Genomic DNA, 7,223 nt, shown 5'->3' on the forward strand with positions numbered 1-7,223 from the left:
TTTACTAATGTGAATATAGAATTATTGTTGTAGTTTGTTGTTTTACTAATGTGAATATAGAATTATTGTTGTAGTTTGTTGTTTTACTAATATGAATATAGAATTATTGTTATAATTTGCTGTTTTACTAATGTGAATGTAGAATTATTGTTGTAGTTTGTTGTTTTACTAGTGTGAATATAGAATTATTGTTATAATTTGCTGTTTTACTAATGTGAATGTAGAATTATTGTTGTAGTTTGTTGTTTTACTAATGTGAATATAGAATTATTGTTGTAGTTTGCTGTTTTACTAGTGTGAATATAGAATTATTGTTATAATTTGCTGTTTTACTAATGTGAATATAGAATTATTGTTGTACTTTGCTGTTTTACTAGTGTGAATATAGAATTATTGTTGTACTTTGCTGTTTTACTAGTGTGAATATAGAATTATTCTTGTAGTTTGCTGTTTTACTAGTGTGAATATAGAATTATTGTTGTAGTTTGTTGTTTTACTAATGTAAATATATAATTATTGTTGTAGTTTGTTGTTTTACTAATGTGAATATATGTAATTTGTAGCTACCAAATGGCTCTTTCGTGACTTTTATGTTCACTTATGAAATGATATACATTCTCCCTCTTTTCCTTTCTAAACAGTTGTTACGCCTAAAATGAGACGTTAGAATGATTATCTGTTAAATATAATAGCAATAAATTACTGGAGTATTCAAATAATGACGGATCTCAAGATGTTTATCAAAAGCAAGAAAGATAAAACGAGATTTTAGCAGTGTGTTTATATCTGCGAACAACTGAAATCGGTTTATGAAACACATGAACAACGAGGGTGTTAATACATAGATAAAAGCTTAGTTAAACTTAAATATTTTAATTGAAGCTGGAGATATTTAATATAATGAAGAAAGTGTACAAATAAATAAAAACGAGTTCTTAGTTTATAACTCACGTAGTAAAAAAAACAAGAGAATATTCATCGTCTTCACAATCAGCACGTGTTTCTGTACAGGTCAACTTATTATTCTTTTACCAGCTTTAAACATAACTTAAGAAATAACCAGTTTTTTTTAACTTTGATGGGAAAAATAACATACGTAAGAAGTTTGTTTCTGTAAAAAATAAATAAAAGTTTACTAATATTTGATTTGTTGTTGATTGTTTATTAATATTTGAAGAGAGAACCAAGAAGATTCTAAACATTCAATCCTTAAATATCAACATATAAAGATATTATAACAGGCAAGTTGTTTAAAATCAGATACTCTGACAGTTATAAAAATACACAAAACAATAATAAATTATTTCCTGCTTACCATAAGAGCTTCCGTGTATTTATTCGCTATCGTTTTTCCATTGAAAGTCACGGTTCCAGGTTTGTTAACCACCCCAAAGATATAAATATCATTCAAATGGCTGATATGCACGAGGCCTTTCGAGGACGCCTTTTTAGTTATTGTTAGTGTTTGCTAAGTCGGGAAAAAAAATTTAACTCTATATCAACTACAACAATAATTCTATATTCACACTAGTAAAACAGCAAACTACAAGAATAATTCTATATTCACACTAGTAAAACAGCAAACTACAAGAATAATTCTATATTCACACTAGTAAAACAGCAAATTATAACAATAATTCTATATTCACATTAGTAAAACAGCAAACTACAAGAATAATTCTATATTCACACTAGTAAAACAGCAAAGTACAACAATAATTCTATATTCACACTAGTAAAACAGCAAACTACAAGAATAATTCTATTCACACTAGTAAAACAGCAAATTATAACAATAATTGCTTACTATCAGACCAATGTTTTGGGTCCTTTATACCACACAGAAATATCGACTTTGTACGGAAACGAAGCCGACAGGGTATGGGTTTACCAAAATAGCGCTTCTTGTCATACATTTAATTTAAGCCTCGCACATTTTAAATAAAGCCACTGAATGCAGTAATTATGGATTTCTGTGCGATCAGACTGTTGAAACTGGCAGTAGGCAGCCACTGTACTCATAAACTAGACGATCTGTGGAAAGTGTGTCAGGAAGAGTTGTATACTCTGGACATGGTAACCTTTGGTAGTGGAAATTGCGTTACAGACTATTGTCAAGGGCGCCCTTTCAATTTACCATATTGAAACCCTTTGAGATGTTTTTAACTCAAAACTTTTATTAGTATAGTTTGAAATCCAAAATTTACTTACTTTAACTATAAAAGCCCGTAACAAATTTTGTTTAGTTTGTTTTGAACTTCGCGCAACGCTACACGAGGGCTATCTGCGCTAGCCATCCCTAATTTAGCAGTGTAAGATTAGAGGGAAGGCAACTAGTCATCATCACCCACCGCCAACTTTTGGGCTACTCTTTTACCAACGAATAGTGGGATTGACCGTCACATTATAACGCCCCCACGGCTGAAAGGGCGAGCATGTTAAGTGTGACGGGGATTCGAACCCGCGACCCTCAGATTGCGAGTCGAGCGTCCTAACCACCTAGCCATGCCGGGCCCAAATTTTGTTTAAAAAGAATATCCAAGAAAAATTGTATCACTCATAATTTAGCGTTTCGGCTATTCTTTTTTGTGTTAAAATATGTAATCCCTTATGCTAGTCATAGTTCCTCAAAGTAGACACTGAACAATGAAGAAAGAACTGTTTGCAGTTGTTATCTTATAAAACACCTTTGGTGTTACTTGTTTCCTCTCAAAGTAGACACTGAACAATGAAGAAAGAACTGTTTGCAGTTGTTGTCTCATAAAACACCTTTGGTGTTACTTGTTTCCTCTCAAAGTAGACACTGAACAATGAAGAAAGAACTGTTTGCAGTTGTTGTCTCATAAAACACCTTTGGTGTTACTTGTTTCCTAGAAAGTTCACGTTTGATGAATTTTAAGAAACCTGAAAGATGGCAGCATGCTGGATAAATAGCACTGTCGAAGTAGTATTTAATCGTACAACAGGTGATAATCCACAAACACAATGGTCAGAGCAAAAGTCGTCCACATGGCCCCAGGCAACGGTATATAGTAGTATGAAGGATACAACGCCAGAGGCAACTTAACAAGAGAGAATGGATACAAAGGTCAAGGTGAACGCTCAAGCAGAGAAGATTGAGGTGTTTAGGATTGTTAAGGAGATTGATAATGTTGATGCATCATTTTTTTTATATAGTTAATGGTGAGAATAGTAAGATTAGGGGACAAAAATATATAAATTTTGGCAGGGTAGGAGCCATCTTCAGTTAAGACAGCTTTATTTTTCTAACAGGGTGGTTGGATTTTGAAAATGGTTGCCTTCAGATGTAGTTAATCTAACGAAGTTGGGAAGGCTTGATAAATATTTGAATGATAAGAATTGATTTTGAGTGTCTTATTTTTATTTTAGAGTTTAGCATAGTGGATGTGATAGCCAATAGGTCCCTTGATGTCCTTAAATTTTATATAGGTATATGTATAAGGAAAGAAAATGAAATTAAGAGTTAAAAACAAAACATGTAACTACAATCAGACCACCATTAAAGAATGATAAGTCAAACTTATCACCCGAAATTACCCCCATCATAATCACATATCCATATGAACAGCATAATAAAACTAAGAATGTTAAGGTCAGTAATTATTACTATTAGGAAAACGTAAAATGGGATTAACCCTACAAATTCTAAAAAAGGTAGTATTAAATCTCTGTGCCCTCACCATATTAATATACTGTAAAATTAAATTAAATCCAAATTGTGTCATAATTATTAAATAATTTTTACTTTGTATGTATGTATACCTATAATAATAATAAATATTGTTATTCATGATTATAATTATTATCCTTAATAATCCTTTTATAGATAGAAAGGGATGATCTCAAATATATTTTAAAAAATCAATGAGTATTTCCACTTAATTTTGTTTTTAGACTTACACTAAAGATTATCTTTCCCTAAAATAATTTTAGATAATTTATTCTGTTTCTGACAGTGGAGATACGCTGAAATTCAACATACATTGCTTCATCAAGGTATCACTTTACATACCCTGACAGATGTAGATATCAACATTAAAGGTAGTTTCAGTAAAGGAAGAGGAATTTATGGTAAGTTTTTTTACGAGAGGTTAACAACATCTTTGAATAAGATAAAATGTGCCTACCCATTTGTCATGATTTAGGTAAAAGGTTTGAAAATCTCAGATGTTTTAAGTTTGAGACCATATTTTAACTTTATCCATGAAAATAATAATTCTTTTAAAACTTTTCAGCTGTTTCTTCAATTGTTTAGGTATATTTCTAAGTAGATAGAGATTTATTTGGGCAGTTATATCAGAATATTAGATGTTTTCCACATCTCTGACCATTAGTATTTCAGAAAAGTAGCAGTCTCTAATGATCACGATTTTTTTTCTTAACTTACAACAAAAGTAAATGAAGGTAAAAATTGTAATTACTAATGTTGTTTTGTGATAAAAAAAATGTAATACATGTATGTTTGCACTCTGTTTTTTGTTCATATCATGTTACTAAGATTAGTGCCATATAAGATATAAAAGTAAATTAACTTTATATTTTTTCAAATTTTTATAGGTGTGGATGCAGACACTGTTTACAGTGAAAAAGACATCACACAAAAAGAGTTAATTGGTAGACCAGAGTTGCGAAGTCAAGTTGCCATTCCAAAAGACATGTGTATAGCTTTGGCCCAGGAAGTTCATGGGAGTGTTTTCAGTAGACGTAAGGAACGTAGCAAAACTTGGAAGAGCTTATTTGCAAGACGTTTGGTGAAAACAGCTAAGATTGCCCAGTGTCAAGATTGTAGATGTGAAGCCGGGCAAGATTATGTAGCTAAGACTGTCTGTCAGCCTTGTAACCCTATCTCACCAAAGGTTCCTTACACAGTAAGATTGCTGCCTATATCTAGCTTTCAGAGATCAGTAGCAGTTTTAATTTATAAATATATGTGATTTGACATAAATTTTAATAAAAGCAGCTAGTAATAAATTACTTTTCTGGGACCAAAGGTAAAATAATCTGTCTTCAGCTCAGTTAATCCTAGAACTTTATCAGGATATAAATACATCACTGCAAAAATATTTTTGGTAAACTGAGAGTACAATCACCTATTATTATTGTACAAACTCAAAAGTCTTTTGTAGGAAAGTTAATTTTCTGCCCAATAGAAAGAACCACAGATTAAAAAATTTATGAAATGTTGTTTCACTTTAGTGTAGACCTGCAAACATAAACTTGATAGGCACATACAAAACAAGAAGTGTCGGTATGAAAAATTGTTTTTCATCACTAGGTGTGGTTAAAATAAATGTGCCATACCTTCTATAATTATAAATTAATTTTGAATCCTGATACACATGTAAAACTATGAAAGCAACATTTTTTTGCCATCACAGTTAAGTATCTTATCACTAGTCAAAACAAAATTAATTCATTAAATGGTAATTTAAAATAAATCTTGATTGAGCCTACTTTTATTAATTCTTAGAACATCTTTATGGATCAAAATTCAGGTTCTGGCTTGTAGGGGCATCTAAACTTAATTTTCTTATACAGCTAAAACGTTAAGAGCATTTATAACTAAAGTTACGATATTAGCCATAAATCACAGTTAACAAATGGTTTGGTTCGTTTTAATGAGACTGATTAGGCTTACAAACAAATGAGAGGACATTAAAACCAGTTTTGTAGGATATTTAAATAAAATATTTGCATTATCTATTTTAAATGTTATTACATATTATGGTTGCTGGTAACTCATATTTCTTGGTAGAGCACAAATAGCCCATTCCATAGCTTTGTGCTTAACAACAAATACAAAAGTTCCTGGTATTTTTCAGTGATTGTCTACTGATACGTAATGTAGATAACCAATATCAACAAAGAAGCTCAAAGATAATAATTATTCAAAACACCAAACACACTTTTTGTGTTCATTAAACCTAATCATAGGGATTAAAATTATAAACTTCCTTGCAAGTTAAAGCTGAAGCATTTACACAAATATGTGCTCAGAGTAAGAGGATCTTTTATTTTTTTTCTCTTAAAATATATAATAGTTAGTACTTTTTATTTCATAAAGTTTTTCCAAATGTATTATGTGGATTTTGCTTAAAAATATTACAAAAATATTACATTATAAATAATTATTTCTGTTGATGATGGTTGTAATGAAACTTATAAAAAATTATTAAAATTTTATTAAAATAATTATTAAAAATCAATTGTTATTTAGCCATAAACATGACTGTAGGTGATATTCCTACTTGACCATACAAACATTTTTAGGTAATAAAATGTTTTTCTTGAACTAAATACTTCACTGATCATTTTTTAAGAGAAAACTTGAGTGATATTAATTGTGTCCTATTTAAACAACATCTCTGAAGCAGTTAAACCTCCTACTGTCTAAAAGCAAGTCCTATATTTCATTAAGTTTTTTATTCATGTGGTTTCTTATGGATTTGTTTCCAGGAATAAAATAATTATGAGAAAAACTACTAAGATGCTTCTAGTGTTGGGTTTTATTGTAATACACTCAACATAGATGAAATTGATATTCTTTACAGCATTGTAAATTTCTCATACGATTGTTTTGTTTTTTATTTGTAGTGGAAGCCTTTTATTTATGTGCTTATGAAAGAACTAATAATCTCTTTCTTTTCTTTCAGCTGTACTACAATGATGATGAAGACACCTATTTTTAAACAACTTGTGCACAAAATATTAACAATTTAAAAAAACAAATAAATTCAGAAATAATTTTTCACCTAAAAATATTTTATAAGTTTTTTGTTTGTCTTTGCTGTTCCTTTATTTAGATTGTATGAAGAGATGTAGATGATAATACCGTTTCATTTTCCTAGAAAAAAACAGTGTGTTAATGTAATTTTTGTTTGTGTCCCTGTTTAAACTTTATTGTATTAGAGTTGTCAATAAACAAGCCTGTTGTGTATTTACGCAATTGTCTTTTAACTCTGCTTTACTATTATATTGATTATTTTCAATATATATTTAAATTTTTTTACTGAAAAGGTAGTGACATTTTTCCATCTCCATTCATGTATAGGAAAATAACATCTTGAAATAATACAGAATAATTGAATCAAAATGTATGAAAACGTTTCTCAATGCAATGGTACAAGCATTCAGTTGGGAGAATACTTTAGTAAAAATGAATTTTCTACACGAAATTGAGTGAGTATGTTATCACTAATAAT

The 7,223-nt window shown here is 29.9% G+C and overlaps 1 long non-coding RNA gene across 1 annotated transcript; it reads left to right on the forward strand.

Annotated features, from left to right (window-relative positions):
• The first annotated feature begins 3,958 nt into the window (after positions 1-3,958).
• Positions 3,959-6,967, forward strand: LOC106465584. Its single transcript, XR_002612019.1, has 3 exons — positions 3,959-4,092; positions 4,579-4,889; positions 6,675-6,967. It is a non-coding gene; the product is annotated as an uncharacterized LOC106465584 (long non-coding RNA).
• The last annotated feature ends 256 nt before the right edge of the window (positions 6,968-7,223 follow it).

Source organism: Limulus polyphemus, unplaced genomic scaffold (genome assembly GCF_000517525.1).
Source record: "Limulus polyphemus unplaced genomic scaffold, Limulus_polyphemus-2.1.2 Scaffold1991, whole genome shotgun sequence".
NCBI lineage: Eukaryota > Metazoa > Arthropoda > Merostomata > Xiphosura > Limulidae > Limulus > Limulus polyphemus.